The following is a 16,881-nucleotide window of genomic DNA, read 5'->3' on the forward strand; positions in this document are numbered from 1 at the left end:
ACAATTATCATGTGATTAAAAGGCTACTTAACATTGTTAATTACTAGACTTAACTTTCTGCGGCCAGTTTAATGGGTAATTAATGCGCAAATGCAGCAACTTCATGAAACTCATGGGGAGGTTAAGCACGAGATGTCGTTTGATCAAGGTTAATGGTGGAATGAATGATTTCCAGCACCTTGTGGAAATTTGCAACTCATGGGGATCTCTCCCTTGCAACAAGTTGCTGAATGAATTGTGAGTGCCATTATATCAATTTCACAAACTGAGGAAGGAAACTATGACCATTATCAGGGTTATGAGCTGATCACTGCCTAATTAGAAGCATAACACCACAAAATGAAATGATTATTCGGATGCCGATTTCTTGTCATTTTATGTAAGTGGTCAGTATTTTACTTTGAACCTGGCTGCATGTTAACTCACTGATGTAGCCTATTGAGTTCGAACGATTGACTAATTGAGTGAGTCCTCTCTCTAAGATGATGTAATGCCTGAATGTGGCAACTTTCAGAATTATTGCTCAAAAGTGCAAAACTGTAGGGCTCGTTTTTGCTATTGTTGTTGTTCAGACCAGAATAATAATAGTTCCTCTTGACATACATAACTTCTACATGCTCCATTATCTTTAACTTTGAAAAATCTATCATTGGGAAATATTGTATTCCATGGGCCAGATATTGCGGTCAGCAGCGAATGAACAGTGTTTGCCTTGCATTACACTTACACTTAATCACAGACTTTCTATGCACTTTTGCACTGGAACTTGCTGTGATTAGAAATCCAAAACAGCACAGTACCCACTACAGGCACCTGGAACCTGTGTGAACATGGCAAGCACTGGTGAGTCTCCTTATCCAATCAGACTGAAGAATCCTTACAGAGACTCACAGAGTCTAAACCAGGAAGTGTCAGTTAGAATTTTTAATTCAATGCCAAATCAGGTACAGAAAGCAAAAAAAAGGAAAAGAAAGATGGGATTGGGAGAGAGAGAGAGATAAGAGACAGAACAAAAAAGTTTAAAAAAAATTAATTCTTAAAAAAAATCTCCAACAATAATTAAAAACTGCAGGAATGAGACTCTACACTTGTTACAGTTAATTTTCAGTGCCAGAGAGGTTGTTCAGTGGTAATTAAGACTTATCATTCCATGAAAAATGTATTTATACTGGAATGGCGAACCCTAATTTTTTCTGGCGAGTTTAGCGGGTATCTATCACGTACGTACTTCACTCCATTCCACGTGTTTGCAAATCACTTGGTGAGGTATGGATGCAACGACGCTTGTTGAGGAGCAAGGCAACTGAGACAGCAACTTCCTGATTTCCACATTTAACCACACATGTGCATACCCTGGAAGTTGTTGTTCGAAATACTCCTTAATAACAGCAAGCGCCAGTAGCCTCTCAAAGGTGTTACCTTTGCTGCAAAATCCAGGCAATATGTGTTATTTGTTTAAAGGGTGATCGTTTTTTTTAAAAAAAAGAGAAAGTGTAAGCGATATTTGTCTTTCATGAAACGTTAAAATCTGATGAGTGATAGCCCGGTTCCCTAGTCCCCGAGAAAAACAGTGCATGAGTTGGGGAAGCCAGCCTATGTCATTGGCATATTGCCTGGAGAAGGAGTATGTGGTGTCTGTCTGCTGGTACACTTGAGGCTTTCCGTGACCTTAGGGCAACGTAGAAAGGGAGCAGATGGCCATGGATAGAGTTGCACAGCAAGGGAGCTTCCTAGGCAGCTTATAGCCCAGGAGCCATCTTGAAACTTTCCAATCCTGAGTGGCGTGAAACAGGGCTGTGTTCTCGCACCCACACTGTTTGGGATTTTCTTCTCCCTGCTGCTCTCACATGCGTTCAAGTCTTCAGAGGAAGGAATTTTCCTCCACACAAGATCAGGTGGCAGGTTGTTCAACCTTGCCCGTCTAAGAGCGAAGACCAAAGTACGGAAAGTCCTCATCAGGGAACTCCTCTTTGCTGATGATGCTGCTTTAACATCTCACACTGAAGAGTGTCTGCAGAGTCTCATTGACAGGTTTGCGGCTGCCTGCAACGAATTTGGCCTAACCATCAGCCTCAAGAAAACGAACATCATGGGGCAGGACGTCAGAAATGCTCCATCCATCAATATCGGCGATCACGCTCTGGAAGTGGTTCAAGAGTTCACCTACCTAGGCTCAACTATCACCAGTAACCTGTCTCTCGATGCAGAAATCAACAAGCGCATGGGAAAGGCTTCCACTGCAATGTCCAGACTGGCCAAGAGAGTGTGGGAAAATGGCGCACTGACACGGAACACAAAAGTCCAAGTGTATCAAGCCTGTGTCCTCAGTACCTTGCTCTGTGGCAGCGAGGCCTGGACAACGTATGTCAGCCAAGAGCGATGTCTCAATTCATTCCATCTTCGCTGCCTCCAGAGAATCCTTGGTATCAGGTGGCAGGGCCGTATCTCCAACACAGAAGTCCTCGAGGCGGCTGACATCCCCAGCTTATGCACACTACTGAGTCAGCGGCGCTTGAGATGGCTTGGCCATGTGAGCCACATGGAAGATGGCAGGATCCCCAAAGACACATTGTACAGCGAGCTCGCCACTGGTATCAGACTCACCGGCTGTCCAAGTCTCCGCTTTAAAGATGTCTGCAAACGCTACATGAAGTCCTGTGACATTGATCACAAGTCGTGGGAGTCAGTTGCCAGCGTTCACCAGAGCTGGCGGGCAGCCATAAAGGCGGGGCTAAAGTGTGGCGAGTCGAAGAGACTTAGCAGTTGGCAGGAAAAAAGACAGAAGCGCAAGGGGAGAGCCAACTGTGTAACAACCCCGACAAACAATTTCTTCTGCAGCACCTGTGGAAGAGCCTGTCACTCTAATATTGGCCTTTATAGCCACTCCAGGCGCTGCTCCACAAACCACTTACCCATTGTCTCTCGAGACAAGGAGGCCAAAGGAGAAGAGGGCAACGTCGGTACAGGAGTGCTTGCTGGTTACTAGTTGTAATATTATTTAATTTGATAAAGTTTTCTCTGCTTTACATGTTAGTTCTCTATGAGATGCGCCCCTTTGAAAAGGGATCAATTTCCTTAGGGTTTTTGTTCGTCTGTTTGATGACACTGGGATCACCCAGCTTCTTCTTCCTAGTTTTATTAAGAAAAGGCGCTAGCCACTGGCGTGAGTCTGGCGCTAGCGAGTCGTGGGAGGGAAGTCCCCGTTTGTCACAAGAGCGCAAAGTTTCAGTCAAAATACAGGACAGTTCAAATCAAAACTGCAGAACACTCTTGTGGGAGGAGGAGAAATACAGGACTTAAATGGTCCTAATATTAACGGACTCTACTCCGACAAAACACCAACTTTGTGCCCAAACTCATCTTTGTTTCTTAAGACTCTGGGTTTGGGGAGTGGAGACCAGAATAAAGGAAGGATTTAATTGCGGAGGACTAGCTGATGAGTAACAGAGAAGAGAAAGCCCTCAGGAACTACACAGTTAACTGCTCATGTCGAGGTAAGTTTTGCAGCACTTCAGTAAATGTTTAATGTTGTTTAATTTTGTTTTAAACCCCTAACCTGAAATTTTGCACAATTCATAAATCCGTGTGATTTTCTTTGCTCACGGTCGGAAGAACTTCTTCAGAGTTTAAGATGTTTTTAATGTGCAAATAATTCAGTTTCTCGTTGGTTAACACTTGGAAAAAATATTAAGAATGAACAGCCTTAGCATCAAGAACAAACTTAATAAGCAGCTGAACAGTGGCAGAACTGGAGCTGCGTTTATTTAATGTTACATCAGTGAGTTCGAGGTGTCAGGTTGAGAGGTTTGTGTGTTTTGCAGGAGACAGCTGAAAGAAACAGCCAAGAAAAACTGTTTCTTCGGATGGAAAGTTTTTGCATTTCCAATTTTTATTAAAAAATGTCTGTATACATCAGGGCTCCTGTTAACATCCATCGCATCGTAAACTTAATCATTTCCATATTAAATCTCAGTGCTTTGCATTAAAGGGCTAGGATGGGTGTGAGGGGGAGATGTGTCTGCAAGAAGTAATTGGAGTTGATGGGAATTACTATAAGTCAGTAACAATAAATAAACCCGGTCCTTATTGCAAGAGCTTGGGACAGTCAATTACAGAACAAGGGGAAATTAATTTGCCATGCGCGTGCCCGGGAGACCACCTCTCCCCTCGTGCACGCGCGCCGGCCCGGTTAAGCGCGTTCCCATAATGCGAGGTCATGGGGAGTGTTTCCAATGAGGGTTTCACTAGAAAAGTGAACAGTCAGAACCAAGTTGTAGGGTGGGTTACTGACCGCTGCAATAATGCAGGTGGAAAATAGTGCATCCTTTTAAAGACGTTGGTGAAAAGCTTCCATCAGCATGTGGTTGCTTTGTTGTAAAATAATTATCTCATAACACATCTTAGTTATTCCTTCACTGTTCCACTTTTGGAGCTGGTAGGGTTGGCGGTGGGGGTAGGGGATAGTCTAGGGGTTGGAGCTTAGGTGTTGGAGTCGGACTAAGGTTTAAGGGGTTAGTGGTAAGGGTAGAGGTTGGAGTTGGTGGTTGGGGCTAAGGTTTGAAATTGGGCTGGGGGCTAGACGTTTGGGATTAGTGGTAAGGGGAAGGTATTCGAGGTTGGCAGAGAGGGTAGGATTGGGATTGGAGATGTGGTTGGGGGCTAGGCTTTGGGACTATGGGTTGAGGTTGGGCTGGGGCTAGGGTTTGGGTTAGAGGTTGGGATAATGTTTGGGGCTAAGGGTGCGGGTTGGGGTTGGGGTTAGTGGTAAGGGACAGGGTAGGGGTTGGAGTAGATGTTGTGGTTAGCGATTGAGATTGGGGAACGAAGTCAGATGATTTCCCCCAACTGATTGACTTCATGGTCATTGAGACTCTGCAGAGGACTCAAACTACTGCTATCATTGTAGGTCTTGTTAACACACGCCAATGTTCTCTTTACTCTGCATTGTTGCTATTTTGTGGACAGCATTATTAAAAGGAAGACACATTTTCGGTTTTAACCATATATGTGGAAGTCTGGAAGACCTACCATTGTAATTTATGGATAGTTGGGGCTCAGGGCAATGCCCCTGGTTGTCATGGCAATGTTATTGCACTCTGTACAAGTCATATTTCTGTTTCTTTAATTTTGATACTTAATATGTGTAAAATATTAGATTTTTAAAAATGTTTGGCTTGTGAAGGTTTTAAACTTTTAACATTGCTCACTCTTGTTCTCATGTGTAAATTTAGCCAACAATATTTTGCATTGTGGTTTTTGAGTATTTTAATGCAGGCGAGGTTTTAATTCTGGGAAGTAAATACTGTTAGTTTTAGAATTCCCTCTCTAAACCTCTCTACCTCTATACCCCTTTCTCCTCTTTTAAGACACTTCTTAAAACCTACCTCTTTGACCAAGCTTTTGGCCACTTGTCCCATGTGGCTCAGTGTCAAATTTTGTTTGTTAACGCTCCTGTGAAATGCTTTGGGACGTTTTAGTACATTAAAGGTGCTGTATAAATTAAAGTTGTTGGCATGCTCAGATGTAAATGAGTTGTTCACAACAAAGGGATCAGGGTTACATCGGCAGAATTAATTGATCCATACTTGAGTGAATGTGAAAATTGTCATGAAAAAAATGGATATTGCATATGAAAAAACAGATATAAAATGGTCAATTGTGCTCAACCTAAAATGCTATCTAAGACAGAATTTGCTTAAAGGAACGCATAAGTATTAAGTCATTATATCTTTTAAGATTGAAATTGCACAACATTCTGATTCCTTCGATTGCATCTTCCAAATCTGCGACTTCTACCACCTGGAAGGACAAGGGCAGCAGGTACATGGGAACATCACCACCTGCAAGTTCCTCTCCAATTCTCCCATCCTGACTTGGAAATATATTTCCATTCCTTCATTGTTGCTGCCGCCTCATCAGCATAATTCCAGTGAGCTGTGAGGGTTAATGGGACATCCAGAGCCAGCTGACCAATTCTAATTGGCCTTAGGACCGCTCCGATGCAGGTCTAGGGGGGAGGGATTGGGGGTGGGGTAGAATTGGAAGGGATGGGACCCATCACAGGCAGTTGTAATAATGCTGTGGAACCAGGAGCAGTAGGAGTGAGTTAAAATTGAAAGATACACCTTTTTGTTAGCTGCTTCCAGCGACCCCTTTAAAGGTCACACTAAGAACTTGAATAACTGAGGGAAGAGTGAAATAAAAACAGAAAGTGCTGGAAATACTCAGAAAGTCAGGCAGCATCTGTGGAGAGTGAAACAAAGTTAATGTCTCAGGTCTGTGACATTAAAGGTCACAGACGTGAAACATTTACTCTGCTTTTCTCTCTTCACAGATGTTGCCTGACCTTCTGAGTATTACCAGCACTTTGTTTTTATTTCAGATTTCCAGCATCTGCAGTATTTTACTTTTATTATAGGAAGGAAGTGTGCATAGTGCTGACAGATTTCTGAGATAGGGCCATGTTCTAGGTATTAGGCCCTGTTACTGTCAGCTGTAACTCATTGGATATCATTCTTGTCTCTGAGTCAGAAGGTTGTGGGTTAAAATCTTACTCCTGAGTCTTGAGCACAAGATCCAGGCTCATGTTCCAGTGCAGTACTGAAGGTGTGCTGCACTGTTTGTGGTGTTCTCTTTTGGATGAGATGTTAAACTGATGCCTTGTGTTCCCTTTCAAGTGGATATAAAAGATCTCATGGTGCTATTTTGAAGAAGAGCGCTCCGGTGTCCTGGCCAATATTTATCCATCAATCAACATCAGTAAAACAGATTATCCGCTTGTTATTTCATTGCTGTTTGTGGGACATTGCTGTGATCAGATTTCCTACATTACAGCACGACTAGAGTCATTTACAGCACAGAAGGAGGCCATTCGTCCCATCGAGTCCATGTCGGTTCTCCACAGAGCTGTCTAGTCAGTCCCACTCCCCCACTTGATAGCCATAACCCTGCAAGTTTATTTCCTTCAAGTGCCCATCCAATTTCCTTTTGAAATCACTGTCTCCGCTTCCACCACCCCGGTGGGCAGCGAGTTCAAGGTCATTATCACCCCCTGCGTAAAAAAAAAAGTTCTTCCTCACATTCCCCCTGCGCCTCTTTCCCAAAACCTACAATCTGTGTCCCCTATTCCTTGTCTAACTTGTCAAAGCCTGTCATAATCTTGTACACCTCTATCAAATCTCCCCTCAATCTCCATTGCTCCAAGAGAACAACACCAGCTTTTCCAACCTAACCTTGTAACTAAAATCCCCATCCTGAAACCATTCTGGTAAATCTCTTCTGCACTTTCTCAAGGACCCTCACATCTTTCCTAAAGTGTGGTGACCAGAACTGGGTGCAATACTTGAGTTGGGGCCTAAACAGAGCTTTATAAATGTTCAGCAAAACTTTCCTGCTTTTGTACTCAATGCCTCTATTTATGAAGCCCAAGATCCCATATGCTTTGCTAACCACTCTCCCAATATGTCCTGCCACCTTCAAAGATTGATGCACATGCGCCCCCAGATTCCTCTGCTCCTGCACACTCTTTTGGAACCGTGCCATTATGTCTGTATTGCCTCACTCTATCCCTTGTACCAGCTGATGCATTTTGGCAGTTGTCTGTATTAAATTCCATCTGCCACTTGTCTGCCCATCCTGCTAGCCTATCTGTGTCTGTTGCAGGCAATTTGTATCCTCCACACTGTTTGCCACTCCTCCAAGTTTGGTATCATTGGCAAATTTTGAAATTCTACTCTGTATTCCAAGATCCAAGTCATTTATATAATATATAATCAAAAAAGCAGTGGTCCTAGCATTGAGCCTTGGGGAACACCACTGTCTACCATCCTCCAGTCTGAAAATAACTATTTACCATGACTCACTGTTTTATATCCTTAAGCCAATTTTTAAAAATCCAATTGAACACTGATCCTCCTATTCCATGAGCCTCAATTTGTTAACTGGCCTTTTATGTTATACTTAATCAAACACTTTCTTAAAGTCCATTTAGACAACATCCACCGCATTCCCTTCATCGACCTTCTTTGTTACTGCATCAAAGATTTCAATAAGGTTAGTCAAGCATGATCTTCCTTTTACAAATCTGTGCTGGCTCTCCCTAATTAACTCAAACCTCTCCAAGTGCTTGTTGATTTTTTCCCCTGATTATTGTATCTAAGACCTTACCACTGACTGCACTTCAAAGAATACTTCATTGGCTTTAATGTGCTTTGGGACATCCCGAGATTGCAAAAGGTGCTACAGAAATGCAAATGTTTCTTTGCTTGGAATATACAAGGGACTGAATGCCAGTTTTAGGTGGCCAATAGAACGTCTGAATATTGCTCAAGCCAGTATAGTGTTCAAATAATTTTAGGCGCAGGATCTGGTTATACAAAATTGGTAATTTCTGAAATAAAAACAAGAAATGCTGGAAATACTCAGCAGGTCTGGCAGCATTTGTGGAGAGAGAAGCAGAGTTAACGTTTCAGGTCAGTAACCCTTCATCAGAACTGGCAAATGTTAGAAATGTAATAGGTTTTAAGCAAATAAAGTGGGGGTGGGGCAAGAGATAACAAAAGGGAAGGTGTTGATAGGACAGAGGGTCATGGAGAATAACTGACCAGAAGGTCATGGAGCAAAGGCAACTGGTATGTTAATGGTGTGTTGAAAGACATAGCGTCAGTGCAGAGAGGGTGTTAATTGACAGACAAATGAACAGCCCTGGCCTAAATCACAAACATGAAAAAAAAGTGGGTAGGCTCATGGTAAAAAAATGAATGATGAAACAAACTAATATAAAATAAACAAAAAAAAAAGAAAAAAATAACTAAAAATTAAAAATAAAAAGGGGGGCCCATCATGCTCTGAAATTATTGAACTCAATTTTCAGTCCGGCCGGCTGTAGCGTGCCTAATCAGTAAATGAGATGCTGTTCCTCGAGCTTGTGTTGATGTTCACTGGAACACTGCAGCAATCTCAGGACAGATATGTGGGCATGAAAGCAGGATGATGTGTTGAAATAGCAAGCAACCCGAAGCTCGGGGTCATGCTTTCGGACTAAGCGGAGGTGTTCCGCAAAGCGATCACCCAATCTGCGTTTGGGCTCCCCAATGTAGAAGAGACCACATTGTGAGCAATGAATACAGTATACTAAATTGAAAGAAGTACAAGTAAATCGCTGCTTCATTGGGTAGTGGCATCATGCTGGACGTGGCGGAAATGGCGGAGGATGATCCTTTGGATGTGGGGGGAATCCTTGGTTGAGGAAAAAGGAAGACATATCAGAAGAACAGTCGTGGAAGGTAGCATCATCAGAGCAGATGTGTCGGAGACGGAGAAACTGGGAGAATGGAATGGAGTCGTTACAGGAGGCAGGGTGTGAAGAAGTGTAGTCGAGGTAGCTGTGGGAGTCGGTAGGCTTATAATGAATATTAGTGGACAGCCTATCCCCAGAGATGGAGCAGAGAAGTTGAGGAAGGGAAGTGTCAGGGATGGACTATGTAAAGGTGAGACGAGGGTGGAAATTGGAAGCAAAGTTGATCAAAGTTTTCCAGTTCGAGGCGAGAGCAGGAAACGGCACCGATACAGTTATCAATGTACTGGAAAAAGAGTTGGGGGAGGGGGCCTGAGAAGGACTGGAACAAGGAATGTTCGACATATCCCACAAAAAGACAGGCATAACTAGGACCCATGCGGGTACCCATAGCAACACCTTTTACTTGAAGGAAGTGAGTGGAGTTGAAGGAGAAGTTGTTCAATGTGAGAACAAGTTCAGCCAGGTGGAGGAGGGTGATGGTGGATGGGGACTGGTTGGGCCTCTGTTCAAGGAAGAAGTGGAGAGCCGTCAGACAGTCCTGGTGGGGGATGGAGGTGTAGAGAGATTGGACGCCCATAGTGAAGAGGAGGCCGTTAGGGCCAGGAAACTGGAAATTGTCAAAATGATGAAGGGCATCAGAAGAGTCACGGATGGGAAGGGACTGGATCAGGGGAGACAAGGTAGAGTCAAGATAGGAAGAAATCAGCTCAGTGGGGCAGGAACAGGCTGAAGCAATGGGTCTCCCAGGACAATCATGTTTGTGGATTTTAGGAAGGAGGTAGAAGCGGGCTGTCTGGGGTTGCAGGACTCTGAGGTTGGAAGCTGTAGAGGGTAGATCTCCAGAGGAGATGAGGTCAGTGACCATCCTCTGGACAGTAGCTAGATGTTCGGTGGTGGGGTCATGGTCCAGGGGGAAGTAGGAAGAAGTGTCTGAGACTTGGCGCTGAGCATCTCAAGGTAGAGGTCGGTACACCAGACAACAACGGCACCACCCTCGTCTGCAGGTTTGATGACAATGTCGGGGTTAGAAAGAATGGAGTGCAGCAAGTTCAGAGGGGGACAGGTTAGAGTGAGTGAGGGGGGCAGAGAAATTGAGACGGCCAATGTCTCACTGACAGTTTTCAATGAAAAGATCAAGAACGGGTAAGGGGCCAGAGGGAAGGGTCCAGGCGGAGGGAGAATGCTGGAAGCGGGTGAATGGTCTATTGGTTGGGGGGAGGACACCTGGTCAAAGAAGTGAGCTCAACATCATGCCGAGTGCGAAATTCATTGAGGTGGGGGCATAAGGGGATAAAACTGAGTCCTTTGCTGAGTACAGATCGCTCAACGTCAAGAGATGGGGAAAGTCAGAGGGTGTAGTGAATACATGGCGAAGGTGTAGTGAATACATGGCAAGGGGTCAGATCAGAAGGGATGGGGTCAGAGGGAAGTGAAGGGGAAGAAGGATCTGGAGGGGCATGAGTCCCCATCAGCTGGAGCTTGCGCTCCTTAACACCTGAAAGGAAGAAAATAAGTTTTTTGTTAATGCGTCGGATAAGACGAAGGATGAAATGAAACTGTGGAGTAGAACAGCTTTGAGATAAGGTGAGGTGGTGCTCCTGGAGAGAGAGAAAGGTCCAGTGTGTACATGTGGCGACGCATGGCACTGAGTGTGGAACTCAGGATGCGGCGAGAGCAGCAGTCCGAGGAAAGTTGTATTTCTCGGAGATACCTGTAAACCCGGGTGGATTCAAAATATGAAGGATGAAACTTCAGTTGGAATCCACGTGGAATAAGTCGGAGCCGGAGACAGTCACTGAGGAAGGAGCTGTGGCTGTGAAAACGAGTTTTGGTAAACACTTTATCAAACACCAGGAGGGAAATAGAAAGCAATGAAGGTGATCAAGGTACAAGAGACAAATGAAAATCCCGTCGGAGAGAAGAGCAGAACTTCTTCAAGTTAGGTATTCCTGGAAGAGAAGTGGCAGTGAATTAAACACTAAAATAAAAGCAAAATACTGCGGATGCTGGAAATCTGAAATAAAAACAAGAAATGCTGGAAAGACCCGGCAGATTTTTGAACCTGTTTTATGCCTGAAAAGCTGGCAAAATGGGTCTAACTTGTTCCACCCAGTAGTTTGAAGCTACAGAGTTGTAAGTTGCAGGTGACTGCAGAGAAAGAAATAAAGGCTTGCATTTCTGTAGCACCTTTCACAACCCCAGGACATCCCAAAGCATTTTATAGCCAGTGAAGTACTTTTTTGAAGTGTAGTCACTATTGTAATGTAGGAAACGCAGCAGCCAATTTGCACAGAGCAAGATCCCACAAATAGCAATGTGATAAAAGGCCAGAAAATCTGTTTTAATAATCTTTGAATGAGGGTTAGACATTGGCCAATACACTGGGGAGAGTTCACCTACTCTTCTTCAAAATAGTGCCCTGAGATCTTTTATGCCCACCTGAGAGGGCAGACAGGGCCTTGCTTTAATATTTCATCCAAAAGATGGCACCTCTTACAGTGCAGCACTCTCTCACTAATACAGTGGAGTGTTAACCTGGATTACATGCTCAAGTTTCTGGAGTTGGACTTGAATCCACAACCTTCTGATCCTGAGGCAAGAGTGCTACCTACTGAGCCACAGAACTCTAAAAGAATCTGCTTTCTGTCCTGACAGTTAATGTAATGTTGGAGAAAGTGAATGGGTTCCTCTGCTTTCTCATTACATCAACAAGACTCAGTTCTAAATTTACAAAATGCTCATGAAACGCCAACAGACTGAACACTTTCAGAGCCAGTTTCTCACCAGATTGGAGTTGTCCTAGGAGGATATCTCTCCACTTAACTTAAACGCTCTCATTAGTTAGATCAAGCATTGCACCCCAGAAACTGCTCCACATTCATGCAAAATGTGGTAGCATAATTGCAGCTTATGGTTTTAAACAATAAATAATTGGTTTGTGTTGGCTGTCAGTTATATATTTTTCATTTGAGGCAATCTGTTATTCAGAAATCCCTCACAGAAAAACTTGTAAAATCAGTCATTGCTTAACATTAGGCCATTTTAATCCCATTCACAAAATGACACTGTCAAAAAGAAACTTTCTGAAATTAAATCTTCAAAAGCTGCAAGGGAGTGTTTTTTTTCTCTCTCTCATTACGTAAAACAACACAAAATTAGTTAATACTTGGCTAGCAAGTACTCAGCAATAAACATCTCCATTTTTAGATTATTCAACTTTGCATGTTGTACTGGCGTTTAATCAAAATGTAGGTTTTTTTGCTTTGTATGTACTGTACTTCAGTACTTTTTAAAATGGACAAACTAACATGATCTGGAACAGTTACTTATTTTAATTTGCATTAGCCAATGTATACTTTGTGCAAAGTTCCCCTGATCAGTTTAAAACGGTTAGGTTGGTATGGTGAAATTTAAAAAAAAAAATAAGCCAAGCACTATTCAGAGATTCTGAAACCGTAAAATTCTCTGCTAAGCTCTTGAATGCCATGGGGTGAAAACATTTTAGTCATAGTGATCCTCCTAAAGCAAGCTCAGTGGAATTGGTTGATGTGAAAGCTTGCTTCGCACAATGAGCCTGAAGTGAAAATAATCATAGCGCTAGACTGTTCATGTGACGGCAGCACAAAGGAGGCATTATTAACGGCTGGTGGGCAATGCACGGCAGTTGTGGTCACACTCAACTTGGCAGCCTGAAGGGAGTCTGGAATTGTCAAAACTAAATGTGGCCAGTAGACTTATTTAGTGTCTTAGTACTTGCACTGAGTTTATCTGTGTTTTATATGTGATAAATAGTAAGCAAAGATAGATGTCATTTCTAAATGGCACTTGTACTTAAATAATTATTTGAGCATAATGATGACCAGAAAGTCTATATATAATGTTGCAACCACTCAATCAGGGAAAAACACTGGATGAGAATGTTCTAAATCTCACCATGTATCACATGCAGACCAGTCGCATCACTGACTAGATGCAATGTGCGTAGCTAAAGAATGTTGAATGAATAAAGTTTGATCTTCTCTCTACCACAAAACAAGTTGTGGTCAATAATATCATATCTGTAACAAAAGTAATGATTATGTAGAAAATTGTGAGCTGTTTAAAGGCTTTGGACCATCTGCAGTACACTGTTCTGTGATATTGATGTCTATTTTAATCTCAGCCTCAAATGAATTTAAACACTTTAAGCTGTGTTTTCCTAAATGGGGTTTTACTTTATATATACAGTCACAGTATCTTCTATAATATGAAAATTAAGTTAGGATTTAAGAATTAAAAGATTTATTGATTGTTGGAAACATAATTCTTATTTTGCTCCTGTATGTTTACTCATAGAAGCGACAATTTGACTGAGACGTATTAAACTCCGTGTACGAATCTGCTCCTTAGCTTTTCCAGATCAATCAGTAATATTGAACAGACAGTGATTGTTTTTATTTCTACATTTTATGGTGGTGTTTTGAACTTGTGTGCTCATGTAAATTTTTAAGGAGTATAAAATATATTTTATATATAGTTTGCTTTGGTTCAGGAGTTTTAAATATAGAACCCAAAGAGTTTAGGGCTTTTCTTTTGCATTTCAGAGCTAGTGAACAATAATTGTATGGTTAATAGAATTGTCAAAATATCACCTAATCCGTTTTGGAGGTCAATTTATTTTTTCTGCTGTGGTTTGTTCATTACCAAAAAATGTTTGTGGAAAATTGGTCACTATTGTAGAGCTCAGCTGAGTGAGTAAGGTGAACACAAGCTTTCTCTAGCTGACAGCCAGACCAGACAGACTGTGTTTATTCAAAGCAAGACAACATTCTTTAAAAAACAAGCTGCACTCCAACCTTTATTGAGAGTCTTTGAAAGTCTCTCGCATTCGAATTATGCCAAGAATTTAAGAAAAGACTTTTATTTGTGGCAATCTCCAGAAGTTCTCAATGCAACACAAAGTGGGCTTAAATGGGAAGTGAGCTGCAAGGCATGATTATCAGTGATGGTAAAATGGACTTTAATTATTCACTCACTTAATTATGGCACATCAGCCATTGTAGCTTTTTAAATTAATATTATTGGAAATTATTATTACAGTCTGAAGCTATTGCAGTATAGTTGAAAAATGGCAACACTTCAGAACAATTGTCATTATTTCTGTGGCACATTGTGACAGAAATATGTCCAATAGATATTTGCTGTTTGTAGTTACTCATTGCACAAGAACTTCCATTTTATACAATCTCTGGTTAACTCTGGTGCTGTTTTGCTGTTTGACCTGCACAGGATAATTTTTTTTTGTAACTGACACTAAGGAAGTCAGAAAGCAAAGGGGGCAGAAAACAACCTTTTTCTCTTGCAATTCTGGCCCTTGTTTCAAAATTGGTGTTGTAATGTAATGTAATGTAATAACGGCAGCATCCAATTTGTGCACAGTAAGCTCCCACAAACAACGATGTGATAATGAGCAGATGAATTGTTTTCTATGTGAAATTGATTAAGGGATAAATATTGCCCAGGACACTGGGGAAAACTCACCTGCTCTTCTTTGAAATAGTGCCACGGGATCTTTTACATCCACCTGAGAGGCAGAGGGGTTAATGCCTCATTCGAAAGATGCTAACATAGAATTTTAACAGCAAAATCATACAACCCTTATGAATAGATACTACCACAGATTATTCAAATTTCAGCAAGGTCCAAGATTGTGATCTCCAATTTCTGGTGTTAATAAAGAATTATGTTAACATATTCTGTAAGAAGAAATGCTTTTATATCGAGCCTTCCAGAAGGGAGCAGTGCTCAAATAGAGACCCATGAGCTCTGTATGCCAATTACCTTTTAATCATCTTACTTCTTGCCACTGCTATAGTCAAATATCTGTTGAAGGCCCAGGTTCCCATAGTGGAAAGGGAACAAATTGGGTTTGGCGCCTCTAATTATAAGCAAAGTGGTAATTCATGAATTACTTGACGGGAGTATTGGATCTTCAATGATATCATGTCTTTGATCTCTGATATAACAGGATGCTATAGATGGTGGGACTGTCACATAACTGCCATTGATAACACTCCTTCATTGTAAGAGGGTCTAAAGATAGCAACAAAGTCTGGGCTTGTGCTCGTGTTTTGTCTGAAATCAGATAACAGCATTAACACCAAGGAGGTACTGTAATAGAACATGGATCCAGTGAAGGAAGGGGTGGGTTGCAAAGCAACACGATGCGCAGTCTTGGATTATGAAAATGTTTTCAGTGCTGTATTACTTTAATCCCAGCCAGGGGCACATTTCATTAGCCATAATATAGACAGGAGACCCTCTTGTTCCTTTGTGGAGCAGTTGTTGAGATTTTGTTTTGCAGCTGTGTTACGGCTTGGGAGCTGGTGGACATCAATCAATGTAATTTGACCTTAAACCCATATTCACGGATATCATAAGGAGCAAATGTCCCTGAGCAAGTACCCGTCAATTTAAATCCTTCCAGTCACAAAGAAAAAGTGCAAAGACGGTCTTCAATATAAAATATTTGAAGAAAATTTGCCTTCAGTGGCTAACAAATGGATACTACAGATAAATCAATGAGTAAGTAAAGAGAAACTGTTTTTGGGAGGGTTGGTAACTAAAGGACATGGATTTAAAGTAATTGGCTAAAGAACCAGAGGGGAATTGAGAAATTATTTTACGCAGTGAGTTGTTGTGATCTGGAATGCTGTGCTTGCAAGGGAAGCAGATTCAATAATAATTTCCTGAAGGGAATTGGATAAATACTTGAAGAAGAAAATTGTAGGGCTATGGGGAAAGAGCAGGGAGTGTGGGACTAATTGCAGAGCCAGCAGAGGCACAATGGGCTGAATGGCCTCCTTCTGTGTAAGACTTTGATGATTCTATATCTGCTTTCGTGATAAATAACAAACTATCAATTATATTGAGTGTTAAAAGCATTTTCTAAGGAAATTTCAGATGCTATATTACAACTTGATATTTATAAATCTATCACATTCTTAGTTCCAGACGTATTCTGTTCAATATTTCTGCTCGAGAGACTTCAGCACAAAATCTAGGCTAACACTCCAGTGCCAGTACTGAGGGATTGCTGCATTGTTGGAGGTGCTGCCTTTCAGATGAGACATTAAACCAAAGTCCATCTGCCCTCTCAGGTGGACATAAAAGATCCCATGTCCAACATCCAAAGAAGAGCAGGAGAGTTCTCTCTGGTGTCCTGGCCCGTATTTATTCCTCGACCAACATTAATAATTATCTGCTCATTATCACATTGCTATTTGTGGGATCTTGCTGTGTGCAAATTGGCAGCCGAGTTTCCTACGTTACAGCAGTGACTACACTTCAAAAAGTGCTTTGTTGGCTATAAAAGACTTTGGGACATCCTGAGGTTGTGAAAGGCGCTATAAAAGTGCCAGTCTTTCTTACTTAAAATAAGGTTATGTCGGAAAAGAATAACTGCTTCCAACTTTGAATAAACTCCCAAAATATGAAACTTCCGATTCCAGCATAATCCAGCTGACCAAATGGGAAGTTCCAGTAGGAATCTTGTAACTGAAAATGGGACAACAAAGTTCGCTTATGAAGCAGATACATTTTTT

The 16,881-nt window shown here is 41.9% G+C and overlaps 1 protein-coding gene across 2 annotated transcripts in view; it reads left to right on the forward strand.

The window, feature by feature from the left end:
* Positions 1-3,188: 3,188 nt before the first annotated feature.
* megf10 (multiple EGF-like-domains 10) overlaps positions 3,189-16,881 on the forward strand; it is a 169,484-nt gene continuing 155,791 nt past the window's right edge. Inside the window, exon 1 of one of the 2 annotated variants that reach the window (XM_068030545.1) lies at positions 3,189-3,494. The gene's annotated coding sequence lies outside the window, so the exon portion shown is untranslated. Of the gene's footprint in view, positions 3,495-15,842; positions 15,863-16,881 lie in introns of those variants that run through there. The other variant, XM_068030547.1, reaches the window with a different exon arrangement.

This window comes from Heterodontus francisci, chromosome 4 (assembly GCF_036365525.1).
Source record: "Heterodontus francisci isolate sHetFra1 chromosome 4, sHetFra1.hap1, whole genome shotgun sequence".
Classification (NCBI taxonomy): Eukaryota; Metazoa; Chordata; class Chondrichthyes; order Heterodontiformes; family Heterodontidae; genus Heterodontus; species Heterodontus francisci.